Genomic DNA, 14,014 nt, shown 5'->3' with positions numbered 1-14,014 from the left:
CAAATTCTCACATCATCCGTTTTCCAATTCATAGCAATTGGAACAAAAATCTAGTTTTAAACAATTAGCTCAAAAGTACTGGCCCTCTTTTGTTTGATTCCATTAGTATCGTCCTTGAATGTGAATCCTAAGGCTCTAAGCCAATACTCTGGCCGCTTCTCAAAGGGATTTTAAATATTTGCACTTTTGGACTTACTATTCAATGAAATAAAATGAAATATATTTTGATAGTATTAGCTTTACATTGATCACAAATGCTTCAAAATTTTTGTGGGTTTGACTTTTTTTTTTTTTTTGAGAGAGGGAGAGAGAGAATTAAGTGAATTATATATAGGACAAAGACATTAAATGTATCAGATAACCAATTGGCTATTAAACAAGCTGAAGCATATGAATACAAGGGCATACCCTAATTTGCTGCATGTTGGTTTATAATCTATGATTTGAAAAGATATAAGATAGATAATTACCACGTAGGTATCAAGAATATATGTAGACTATTGTGTTCTCAGCCTATGAGAGGTCTCAAAACTGTTTGAGTCTAATAACTAATCTCTACTCTCTGAAATAACTGTTTTCTCTTTCTATTTTCTATTTTCTCTCTTTTGTCTTGTTTTTGTTTGTTTCTCCTTTAGTGGTGATGTCTCCTCTACCATCTCTCATTACTGAGATTCCCTGTCTTTGGTATTGAACCCTCTACCTGCATGTTGTACCTGTTCCCAGGAGCTTTGAGTATAATACTCTCAAATACTGACAACTCCAAAACTCTGTCTCCTACGCAGACTTCTACTTGGATTCAGGCACTCATATCTAGTTTCCTATTTAGTATATTAACTTAATCTTTCACAGGAATCTCAAATTAAATAAGTCCCAAACAGAAGTCACCTCCTAGCCTTCTACAAGTTGTTTTTCCCAGTCTTTTCTCAGTATGTAGAATACCATCATATATCCAAATTGCTGAAAGCAATACCACATAGGTTTCACTACTAGAAAACTGGGAGTAATCCAAAATTCCTTCCTCTTCCTCACCATCCGCCTTCAATTTTTCAGCATATCCCATGATTTCTGCCTCAAAAATATATCTGGAATATGTCTACTCCTTTTCATCTCATCTTCCACCATCTTTGTCAAAACCCTTTCCAGATTACTATGATAGCCCACAATTTTTCTTGCTTTTCCTATGGTCTTCCTTCATCCTATTGCCACACAGCATGACCACATGAGGTCAGGCCTCTTTGTCAAATCCTTTAACGTTTCCCCATTGAACAAATATCCCAGTGTTGGTCTACAATTCCTTGCAAAGTCAGACTCTTGATTATATCTCCAAATGTCTATATTCTCTCAATTACTATTAACATCATTTCATATCCTACATAATGCCAGTCTTTGTCCCAATTTAAGGACATAATACACGTTTTTCATGCTACCTGAAATGCTGTTGTTCCCTAGACCGTGAACATGGTTGCCTTTGCCATATCCTTCAAAGCTCAGTCACTTCATCAATAAGACTGACTCTGCTACCATTCTCTGGTCATATAAGCTTAAGCATTAAGAGTAGAGGCTCTACCCAAGCTCATATCCCCGCTTTGCCTCTTTCTACCAAAGAACACTGGACAACTCATTTCTTTGGTGCCTATTTCCTCATTTTTTAAGCACAAAAACCAATAGTACCTCATAGAATATTGAGAATTTTAATTAATGAGCAAACACATAGAACTAGTTCTGGCCTTGATCTACCCTTGCTCAATATTAATAATTTTCCTTACAGTGCTTCATAATTTGCATTTACTCATGTACCAGTTTGCTTGATTCTGTTCATATTTGCAGTCATTGTCCCCTAGAGGACTAAGAACTTTGTTAAACAGGATAGATTTATATGTGTTTTCTTTTTATATCATTGTAAACTCAGGAACAAATACAATGTCCAGCACATAGATGTTCAATAAACTATTAAATCAAGAAATTATTTTTGAATGGATTAAAAACTCTTACATAAAGATACATCCAGTTATTGTTTTTCCTTAAGCTATAGGAAAAAACGTAATTAATTGCTTTAATCATATGTTTTCATCATTCACTAATAATGTAAAGAATTATACTTTGCTATATAACTAGGCTCTTGTTTTTAATCCTCAATTCACTCTTACTAAACAAACACTTTAGCTATGAGTTGCCAGATGGATCATTTTCTCTTTATTCTCTACTCTTTTCTTCAAAAAATCTTATCTTTTAACATGAGGCTTTGCATTTTCCATAGCATCACAGGCTTTCCTTGTAGGCTTTCATATGACATCTGAACTTTTGGAGACACCAACATTATAGCTTAAAAGCCTACAAAACTTATCAGGCAAAAATTCTGTTACTGCTGTCACTGTTGAAATTGCAACACTGTCTCTTGACCTCTGCATATTTGAGTTCTGCAAAAACAATGTTTTAGGCATTAGATCACAGGGTTTTCTTATTCTTTGTTTTCTTCTGTATTTACTTTGAAGCTTGTCTTTGACCAGCTCCTATCCTTAGACAGGTCTGAAGGTTCCCAGTCTTCAAAACACTGAACTCTTAGCTTTATGTCCATCGCATGACCTATCTTCCTCCAGGCTGTATGAAAACATTGGCTACACTCCCTCTTTGCCATACCCTGAAAAACTTACTTTAAGCCTCTTGGTGATTCATCAGGTCTGCTCAGACTGTAACATTATATTGCTCCATTCTCTCCTTACTTCTCATTTGATAAAGTAATATATTAGGAGTTGTGTGGAATGTTAAAAAAAAAAAAGTGAACCTAGATATAACTTATTTCCTCCTCTATAGCCTCTCCTTGCCCCATCCAACTTACCAAGTCATAAATCTCACCCTTGCAAGGGTAAAATTATCTTCAAGTTAAATAAAATTTAGACATATTTACACTATTTTTAGTACTTCCATTATGTTACTTGTTCTGGCACAATTAGAAATCCATATATACAGGGAGGTCATTGTAAACACAAAACACAAATATTTCTATTGTAAATAGAAAAATAAAAATATGCTCATCTGTAGTCATTATGAAAGAAATACCTATTGAACACTGGAATTTTATTTTGCTCATATTTGGTTAGAAAATATTAAGTTTTATTAAGTCTAGAATGGACATAAGTAGACATTAGTAGCTGAAGCATTTATACCTCTAATAATTTACCTAGCAAACAGCAAATAAAGTACACAAATTGACAAAGATACATTCACAAAGAAATAGTAAGCATGTTCCATCTCCCAGCTCCCAGTTCCTAGTTCACATTATTCCAGTAGAGCTGATACCCACGCTCCAAAAGTAGCATATGACCCAAAGTTGAACACTCAGGACATCACCTCCCATGACCCCAACAATTGGTCAAGAGAAAGAGTTTTGAACCAACCAGGCTCAATGAGAATTGTTCCTATACATTTGACTGAGGAAACAGAAGGCAAGATCACTTTTTTCTGCTAGTTTCCGGGGACAAGGCTGTAAGTTTGGAGCTGCTGGCAACCATTCTGACATCTTTGACAGGAAAGCCAGCCTAATGAGAGAATCAGCCAGAAGAGAGGCAAGCCCAAAGATGGGTAGAAAACAGTTCAGATAACATTAATTCAGGGCATGGAATCTATCATACTGGAAATCAGTTGTATTCCTAATTTTTTTGAACTGTGATGGCAAATTTCCTTTGCTGCTTAAGCTGATTTTAATTGGGTCTTATGACATTTTAAAACCAAAAGAAGCCCAACTAATAGAAAGATGGTATTTTAGCACACAAATGAAAAAAAGTCATCTCTGTAGAGAACTTTAATCATAGTAAATTATGATACATACTTGAAAGGAATACTAAACATCGATTAAGGAGAATAAAACATAGCTATTGTTATTTCTATAGACAGACATCAAGGATATAAGAAAGTTCTAGAAAAAAAATGTAGCTACTTAAGAATCTAAAAGTATATGTATATGTACATATACATATATGTATAAGCTTGTATATGTATAGAAAATTGCTGGAGTAGTGAGTAGTGGTTACCTTCATGATTTTTCATTTAATTTCATATTTTTTTACACTCACCCGTTCTATTTGAATATTGTGCCAAGAACGTGTAGTTATATTTATAATAATTATTGCACAAAAAAGAAAGACATATAAGCAGCAAAATATAAAAGTACTATATTTTCTTTCTAGCTTTATTCAAGGTCAAGTCAGTCTTCTACTACAGAAGAGGGAAGAAGATCTAATATCACATACTATTTATTTCTTTGCTTAGAAATTAATGGCGTATATATCATACAGTTTTGACTATAATGCACCATCAAACAGAAAGAGAGGAAATGGGTCTATGCATCAAGCCAAAACATATTTTTCTTAATGTAGTCAATATAATTGCTGTGGTGTGGTGGACAGACTTTATAGAGGTCCCCATGATTCCATCCTTGGTGTTCATTCCCTTGAGTATGACTTGTTTCTAACCAATAGAATATGGCAGATGTAATGAGATGTCATTCCCATGATTATGTCATATGGATAAAGTGGTCAAATATCACTTCCATAACATCAGAGAAGACTCAGTCTTGGTGGTCCACTTGCTCTAGAGTCTCAGATACTCCCTCCTGTCCTTGGTTTTGAAAAAGCAAGCTAACACAAATCCTACAATCAGAAGGAAATGAATTTTACCAACAACCTGAAGGAGCTTGGAATCTGATTATTTCTCAGTAGAATCTTCAGATGAGAACTATTTAAGCCATGCCCGGCCTTCAACACATAGAAACTGAGATAATGAGTGTGTGTTGTTTAGTGCCACACATTTGTGGTAATTTGTTACAAAGTGTTGAAAGCTAATACTGATAAAACAAGACCTGAATTCTAACATCCATGTAAAATTTTGCAACTCTTGTCTATATTTTAAAATTAAAAATAATATTCATTACAGGCACATTTTAAGCCTATCAGGATAAGAAAACTAAATATTTTTACGTTCTAGTATATTAAAATGGGATATAAATAGCAAAAAGAGAGAGAGAGAGAGAGAGAGAGGACACCAAAGACAAATTGTGTTTTTCTGTCAGGACTATGAAACCCAAACATGCTATGCTAATTCTTGGCATAAAATGAAATTCAACATGGACTATTTTCCATGTAACTTACAGCCCAAAACACAAAGTCTTGGTGTTTTCCACCACAAAAAAAGGTACATAACATATAGTGTAAAAAAAAAAAAAAAAAAAAAAGTTATGGCGGGGAACAAAGCAAATGTGTATCATACCAAAGGTAGATGTGAGAATAGTTTGGTCTAGATCTAAAGCATTTAATATAATTCCAATCCTTGGTTTCTAAATAACACAAATTTAGTCAGATATTCTATCCTAAGATGCATAGGTGAAACTCTCAGTAATTGCAAAGGGAATTGTGTTTGCTTACCTAACGTCTAAATTTTCTTCCTTAAATGCAACAACAACAACAAAATATATATATAGATACATTCCAAATGTGTTTCCTCTAATGTTTACTGAACTTAAACGCTGATTTTAAAATGTAAAATGAAATCCTTTCCAATTGTGAATGGATTTTAATCAAGTCAACCCACACACAGAGTCCCACATAAAGACATATTTTTATATGAAATATTTTTCTCTAGTAGAGTTCATATAAATATAGCCTCTCAGACTTTTTAGTAACTGTGGCAAAAAATGTTGATTGGGAATTTATTTTTCTTGCAGCTTGTATATGTTTTCTTTTTCTTGGATTGTCTGCCCTGGTAGTTGAGGGATTTGAACAATTCTTTCCACAATGGTAACAGAGTCAGAGGTCAAAAGTTTCCAAGCTTGGACTAAACCTAAACAGCAAGAAAAATATCAATATGTATGCAAAAATATACAGAAAGGTTATTGATCTTATAAAAGCAAAACATACCAGAAAATTGCCTTAAGAAAATAAACCTCATGTTTGTCTAACAAAACCTATCAAGAAATATATAATAATCACATCAACTGCCTTAAAGAATCTTAAAACAAAAGCCATATCCATAGGATGAATAGAACTAAGCCAAGAAAAACTTTTAAGCCATGTTCTAAATGATAATAATGGAGGAACAGACAGTGACTAGTAGAATTTAGGAAATGAAAACCAATCAAGTAGAAAAAATGACAACTAAAAATTTTTTTAAATCAAATCAATGTTGTGCATAAAAGCTGCCAGAATGAAATGGAGAGTTGAAGTAATTATCTGGATAACTAAAGCTCAAAAATGTAAATCTTTCTGCCCCATTATTTATGTATTTCAGGGAAAAACTGACTTGGAATTTTTACTTTATGTGACCGTGTAGCTCTATTTCATGAATTAGCATTCCTCTACACAAAGACTGAGCAAAAACTTTACTCAAGGGTTGAGAATAATTAAAGAAAACTACAACATAGATACACAAATATCTTAAACTGCATACTTCACATAACTTCATAGTGCTGTGGAAACATTATAAAGAATTGGGGCTTTATTCTAAGGCTAAGGGAAGCCATCCATTATGTTTGCATTTGGAAAAATGTGTTCTTGCTTCAATATGGACAATTTTTGCCAGAACAAATGTGGAAGGGCCGTAGTACAGACGTCAAAGTAAAAGAAAGTGATTGAGCTACCTGTTTCACTCTACCGTACTTTGTTCACTAAGCATCTCTGCTTCCTCTGCCCTTTGTTCATTTTTTAAGTTCATGTCATTCCATCTATGAAGGAATTTGTGAAATTCCAGCCTGTTCGATGAAGTCCAACATTCCTGTTTGTGTGTACATTAAACCTAGCATAGGTTTCTACCATTGTACATAGACCATTTAAATATATTTAATTGTGTACATACATTTGTCCGTCTACTAGGTAGTATATTCCTAATTAGATTTGTTTTCTGACTCCAGGATCTAACACAATGTTTAAACCTGTGTTGATTAAGCAAGTTCTGACTGACATGAAACAGTTATTTTTATAACTCTTTTCTGTTCCCTCTCTAAAGACCACTTGGAAAAAGACATTTTGAAAATACCCATTTTGGCAAATTTTAGTTAGTTACTGTGCTGTTGAAATAGCTAAAGTTCCAAAAGGAAGAAGTCTAGCCTGTATTGTTCTGGCTGCACCCCCTTAGCCTAGAACAATTCTAGCAATTACAGGCACTCGATAAACATTTGAAAAATAAAAGAATGATTCATTTTCAACTCAAATACCAGCTTTCTTTCCTTTTGAAAATGTCACCCACCACTAATATATGCAGAAAACATAATTCATGTCTACTTTAGGGTCTTCTTTTGTTTACAGCCCCTGGATCCAGTAACAGTACTTTTACTTCTGAGCCCCTGGATCCTGTAACAGTACTTTTACTTCTGAGGGTTTAGGGCAGAGAAGGATACATTTGTCCTGCCACAAATATTACACATAATCTTGAAAAAGGAAAAATAAAATGGTAGACTTGATACTGTGGTTGCTTTGATCTAAAGGACAGGCAGACAAAAGTATGAAGACTTTCAAAGGGGAATTGTATGCGAATATACCCTCATTTATTTGACTTTGTTCACCTCTCTTCACCCATTATCTTCAAGCCCACTGGGCACAAATATCTACTACCCTCTAAGTAAACCATATATTTTATACTGTTTGATGTCTGTCCCCTTATCTCACCAGCCCTTGTGTAGGTCATAATAAGTAGTTCATTTTCCAAAGTCCATTATATGGTCTACAGGCACAAGAAGGGGTAGAAGAATGGGCTTTGGTAATCTGAAACCTGTCTCCTTCCTGCTACCTTGTCTCCCTCTATCTGTTTCATACATACACCACACATCTCATAAAGAAAATCATTTCTCAGGGGATCCCTGGGTGGTGCAGCGGTTTGGCGCCTGCCTTTGGCCCAGGGGCGATCCTGGAGACCCGGGATTGAATCCCACATCAGGCTCCCGGTGCATGGAGCCTGCTTCTCCCTCTGCCTGTGTCTCTGCCTCTCTCTCTCTCTCTCTCTCTCTGACTATCATGAAAAGAAAGAAAGAAAGAAAGAAAGAAAGAAAGAAAGAAAGAAAGAAAGAAAGAAAGAAAGAAAGAGAGAAAGAAAGAAAGAAAATCATTTCTCTTTCTCAATCTCTGTCTCTCTCTCTTAGATTTTATTTGAGAGAGAGCTAGGATGTGCACATAAGCAGGAGGCACAGAGAACCAGGGAGAAGCAGACTCCCCACTGAGCAGGGAGCCTGATATGGGGCTCAATCCCAGGACCCTAGATCATGACCTGACCCAAAGGCAGACACTTAACTGACTGAGCCACCCAGGTGCCCTGAGAAGCATTTTTCCCCCAGATTCCAGAGGTTAAACAGTCAAGGTCTACATTAAAGAGGAAAGGAAAGCACACCTGAATACCAATGGCAACAAGGGCAATAGCGCTAGTGTGTTATACAGAAGGAAGTCCGACGCCACCGCTACCCTCCTGGGTTTGTTACAAGCAGCCCTAACCACCACAGACTGGGTGGTTTAAAACAACAGGATTTATTCTCTCAAATTTCTAGAAGCTAAACATCTGAAATCAAGGTATGAGCAAGGCGATGCTCTTTCTGGAGGTTCTAGGGGAAGGATCCTTCCTAGATTCTGGTAGTGGTTGGCAATCTTTGATATTCCTTGATTTGTAGGTTCACCACTCCAATCTCTGTTGTCACATAGTGTTCCTTCCTCTGTGTGCATTTGTCTTTGTGTCTTTTTCCCTCTTTTATAAGGACACCTGTCGCATTGGATAAAGGGCCCACCCTACTCTATCTAGAAGGATCACATCTTAACTATATCTACAACAACTATGTTCATATAAAAGTGCATTCTGAAATTCTGGGGAAGAAATGAGTTGGATGGGGTGAGGGTAACACCATTCATCCCAGTGCATCACTTTGTATAAACTTTCTTGTAAGCTACTCTGTGGCTGTGGTGCCTGTCTATAAGAACAAATTAAATCATCACCGGAATCTTCTGTAACAACACTTAGCAGAAGCTTTAAGATAATAGTATTTATTTTTTTTTTCAAATTCAAAATGAAGCTAGTATCTTTTTACCCTGAAAGTCTGATGTTATATGCAGCTGATAACATATGTGGAAATTTCATAATTTTTTTGCATATGGAGGCTACTGCAAAACTGTTTTATTATAGAACCTTTCTCCTCCTCCTCTCTTAGTAGCTTCCATGTAATTTTTTAAAAATAGTCATCCCGGGGAGGAGGGGCAAGATGGCGGAAGAGCAGGGTCCCCAAATCACCTGTCTCCACCAAATTACCTAGAAAACCTTCAAATTATCCTGAAAATCTATGAATTCGGCCTGAGAATTAAAGAGAGAACACCTGGAATGCTCCAGTGAGAAGAGTTCGTGCTTCTATCCAGGTAGGAAGACGGGGAAAAAGAAGTAAAGAAACAAAGGCCTCCGAGGGGGAGGGGCCCGCGAGGAGCCGGGCTGAGGCCGGGGCGAGTGTCCCCAGGACAGGAGAGCCACGTCCCGGAGACGCAGGAGCTGCACCGACCTTCCCGGGGGAAAGGGGCTCCAGGGAGGTGGAGCAGGACCCGGGAGGGCGGGGATGCCCTCGGGCTCCCCGGGACAGTAATAGGGACCTGCGCCCCGGGAGAGTGCGCCGAGCTCCCTAAGGGCTGCAGCGCCCACGGGGGACCCGGAGCAGCTCGGGGGGCTCGGGGGTGGCTCCGCGGAGGGGGCTGCGGGGCGGGAGCAGCTCGGGGGGGCTCGGGGGGGGCTCCGCGGAGGGGGCTGCGGGGGGGAGCAGCTCGGGGGGCTCGGGGGCGGCTCCGCGGAGGGGGCTGCGGGGCGGGAGCAGCTCGGGGGGCTCGGGGGCGGCTCCGCGGAGGGGGCTGCGGGGCGGGAGCAGCTCGGGGGGCTCGGGGTCGGCTCTGCGGAGGGGGCTGCGGGGCGGGAGCAGCTCGGGGGGGCTCGGGGGGGGCTCCAGGGAGGGGGCTGCGGGGCGGGAGCAGCTCGGGGGGCTCGGGGGCGGCTCCGCGGAGGGGGCTGCGGGGCGGGAGCAGCTGGGGGGTCTCGGGGAGGGCTCCAGGGAGGGGGCTGCGGGGCGGGAGCAGCTTGGGGGGGCTCGGGGGCGGCTCCGCGGAGGGGGCTGCGGGGGGGAGCAGCTCGGGGGGGGCTCGGGGGCGGCTCCGCGGAGGGGGCTGTGGCCCGGGAGCGCGAATCCACCAGCGCAGGCGCCGGAGCACAGGTCGCCGGGACACAGCCCAGGATCCGGCCTCCCCCGGGACAGGCAGAGGCCGGGAGGGCCCAGGACAGCGAGGACGCTCCTGCCCCAGCTGAGCAGATCAGCGGCCCCGCCCCGGAGCCTCCAGGCCCTGCAGATGGAGAGCTCTGGAGTTACTGCGGGGGCTGACTCCAGGGCTCCAGAGCTGGCCCCGCCACTGCGGTTGTTCCTCCTGGGGCCTCACAGGGTAAACAACCCCCACTGAGCCCTGCACCAGGCAGGGGCACAGCAGCTCCCCCAAGTGCTAACACCTGAAAATCAGCACAGCAGGCCCCTCCCCCAGGAGACCAGCTAGACTGACAACTTCCAGGGGAAGCCAAGGGACTTAAAGTACACAGAATCAGGAGATACTCCCCCGTGGTTCTTTTTCTTTCTTTCTTTTTTTTTTTTTTTTTTTTTTGCTTTTTGATTTGTTTCCTTCCGCCACCCCGCTTTTTTCTCCTTTCTTTCTTTTTCTTTCTTTTTCTTTCTTTTTTTTTTTTTCGTTTTTTTTTCTTCCTTTTTTTTTTCTCTCTTTTCTTTCCTTCTTTCTCTCCTCTCTTTTTCTCCTTTTCCCAATACAACTTGCTTTTGGCCACTCTGCACTGAGCAAAATGACTAGAAGGAAAACCTCACCTCAAAAGAAAGAATCAGAAACAGTCCTCTCTCCCACACAGTTACAAAATCTGGATTACAATTCAATGTCAGAAAGCCAATTCAGAAGCACTATTATACAGCTACTGGTGGCTCTAGAAAAAAGCATAAAAGACTCAAGAGACTTCATAACTGCAGAATTTAGAGCTAATCAGGCAGAAATTAAAAATCAATTGAATGAGATGCAATCCAAACTAGAAGTCCTAACGACGAGGGTTAACGAGGTGGAAGAACGAGTAAGTGACATAGAAGACAAGTTGATAGCAAAGAGGGAAACTGAGGAAAAAAGAGACAATTAAAAAACCATGAAGATAGATTAAGGGAAATAAACGACAGCCTGAGGAAGAAAAACCTATGCTTAATTGGTGTTCCCGAGGGCGCCGAAAGGGACAGAGGGCCAGAATATGTATTTGAACAAATTCTAGCTGAAAACTTTCCTAATCTGGGAAGGGAACCAGGCATTCAGATCCAGGAAATAGAGAGATCCCCCCCTAAAATCAATAAAAACCGTTCAACACCTCGACATTTAATAGTGAAGCTTGCAAATTCCAAAGATAAAGAGAAGATCCTTAAAGCAGCAAGAGACAAGAAATCCCTGACTTTTATGGGGAGGAGTATTAGGGTAACAGCAGACCTCTCCACAGAGACCTGGCAGGCCAGAAAGGGCTGGCAGGATATATTCAGGGTCCTAAATGAGAAGAACATGCAACCAAGAATACTTTATCCAGCAAGGCTCTCATTCAAAATGGAAGGAGAGATAAAGAGCTTCCAAGACAGGTAGCAACTAAAAGAATATGTGACCTCCAAACCAGCTCTGCAAGAAATTTTAAGGAGGACTCTTAAAATCCCCCTTTAAGGAGAAGTTCAGTGGAACATTCCACAAAAACAAGGACTGAATAGTTACCATGATGACACTAAATTCATATCTCTCAATAGTAACTATGAATGTGAACGGGCTTAATGACCCCATCAAAAGGCGCAGGGTTTCAGACTGGATAAAAAAGCAGGACCCATCTATTTGCTGTCTACAAGAGACTCATTTTAGACAGAAGGACACCTACAGCCTAAAAATAAAAGGTTGGAGAACCATTTACCATTCAAATGGACCTCAAAAAAAAGCAGGGGTAGCCATCCTTATATCAGATAAACTAAAATTTACCCCAAAGACTGTAGTGAGAGATGAAGAGGGACACTATATCATACTTAAAGGATCTATTCAACAAGAGGACTTAACAATCCTCAATATATATGCCCCGAATGTGGGAGCTGCCAAATATATAAATCAATTATTAACCAAAGTGAAGAAATACTTAGATAATAATACACTTATACTTGGTGACTTCAATCTAGCTCTTTCTATACTCGATAGGTCTTCTAAGCACAACATCTCCAAAGAAACGAGAGCTTTAAATGATACACTGGACCAGATGGATTTCACAGACATCTACAGAACTTTACATCCAAACTCAACTGAATACACATTCTTCTCAAGTGCACATGGAACTTTCTCCAGAATAGACCACATATTGGGTCACAAATCGGGTCTGAACCGATACCAAAAGATTGGGATCGTCCCCTGCATATTCTCAGACCATAATGCCTTGAAATTAGAACTAAATCACAACAAGAAGTTTGGAAGGAGCTCAAACATGTGGAGGTTAAGGACCATCCTGCTAAAGATGAAAGGGTCAACCAGGAAATTAAGGAAGAATTAAAAAGATTCATGGAAACTAATGAGAATGAAGATACAACCATCCAAAATCTTTGGGATGCAGCAAAAGCAGTCCTAAGGGGGAAATACATCGCAATACAAGCATCCATTCAAAAACTGGAAAGAACTCAAATACAAAAGCTAACCTTACACATAAAGGAGCTAGAGAAAAAACAGCAAATAGATCCTACACCCAAGAGAAGAAGGGAGTTAATAAAGATTTGAGCAGAACTCAACGAAATCGAGACCAGAAGAAGTGTGGAACAGATCAACAGAACCAGGAGTTGGTTCTTTGAAAGAATTAATAAGATAGATAAACCATTAGCCAGCCTTATTAAAAAGAAGAGAGAGAAGACTCAAATTAATAAAATCATGAATGAGAAAGGAGAGATCACTACCAACACCAAGGAAATACAAGCGATTTTAAAAACATATTATGAACAGCTATATGCCAATAAATTAGGCAATCTAGGAGAAATGGACGCATTCCTGGAAAGCCACAAACTACCAAAACTGGAACAGGAAGAAATAGAAAACCTGAAGAGGCCAATAACCAGGGAGGAAATTGAAGCAGTCATCAAAAACCTCCCAAGACACAAGAGTCCAGGGCCACATGGCTTCCCAGGGGAATTTTATCAAACGTTTAAAGAAGAAACCATACCTATTCTCCTAAAGCTGTTTGGAAAGATAGAAAGAGATGGAGTACTTCCAAATTCGTTCTATGAGGCCAGCATCACCTTAATTCCAAAACCAGACAAAGACCCCACCAAAAAGGAGAATTACAGACCAATATCCCTGATGAACATGGATGCAAAAATTCTCAACAAGATACTGGCCAATAGGATCCAACAATACATTAAGAAAATTATTTACCGTGACCAAGTAGGATTTATCCCTGGGATACAAGGCTGGTTCAACACCCGTAAAACAATCAATGTGATTCATCATATCAGCAAGAGAAAAACCAAGAACCATATGATCCTCTCATTAGATGCAGAGAAAGCATTTGACAAAATACAGCATCCATTTCTGATCAAAACTCTTCAGAGTGTAGGGATAGAGGAAACATTCCTCAACATCTTAAAAGCCATCTACGAAAAGCCCACAGCAAATCTCATTCTCAATGGGGAAGCACTAGGAGCCTTTCCCCTAAGATCAGGAACAAGACAGGGATGTCCACTCTCACCACTGCTGTTCAACATAGTACTGGAAGTCCTAGCCTCAGCAATCAGACAAGAAAAAGACATTAAAGGCATTCAAATTGGCAAAGAAGAAGTCAAACTCTCCCTCTTCGCCGATGACATGATACTCTACATAGAAAACCCAAAAGTCTCCACCCCAAGATTGCTAGAACTCATACAGCAACTCGGTAGCGTGGCAGGATACAAAATCAATGCCCAGAAATCAGTGGCATTTCTATACACTAA

Source organism: Canis lupus, chromosome 13, assembly GCF_048164855.1.
Source record: "Canis lupus baileyi chromosome 13, mCanLup2.hap1, whole genome shotgun sequence".
NCBI classification, from domain to species: Eukaryota; Metazoa; Chordata; class Mammalia; order Carnivora; family Canidae; genus Canis; species Canis lupus.
This window is presented reverse-complemented; position numbering follows the sequence as displayed.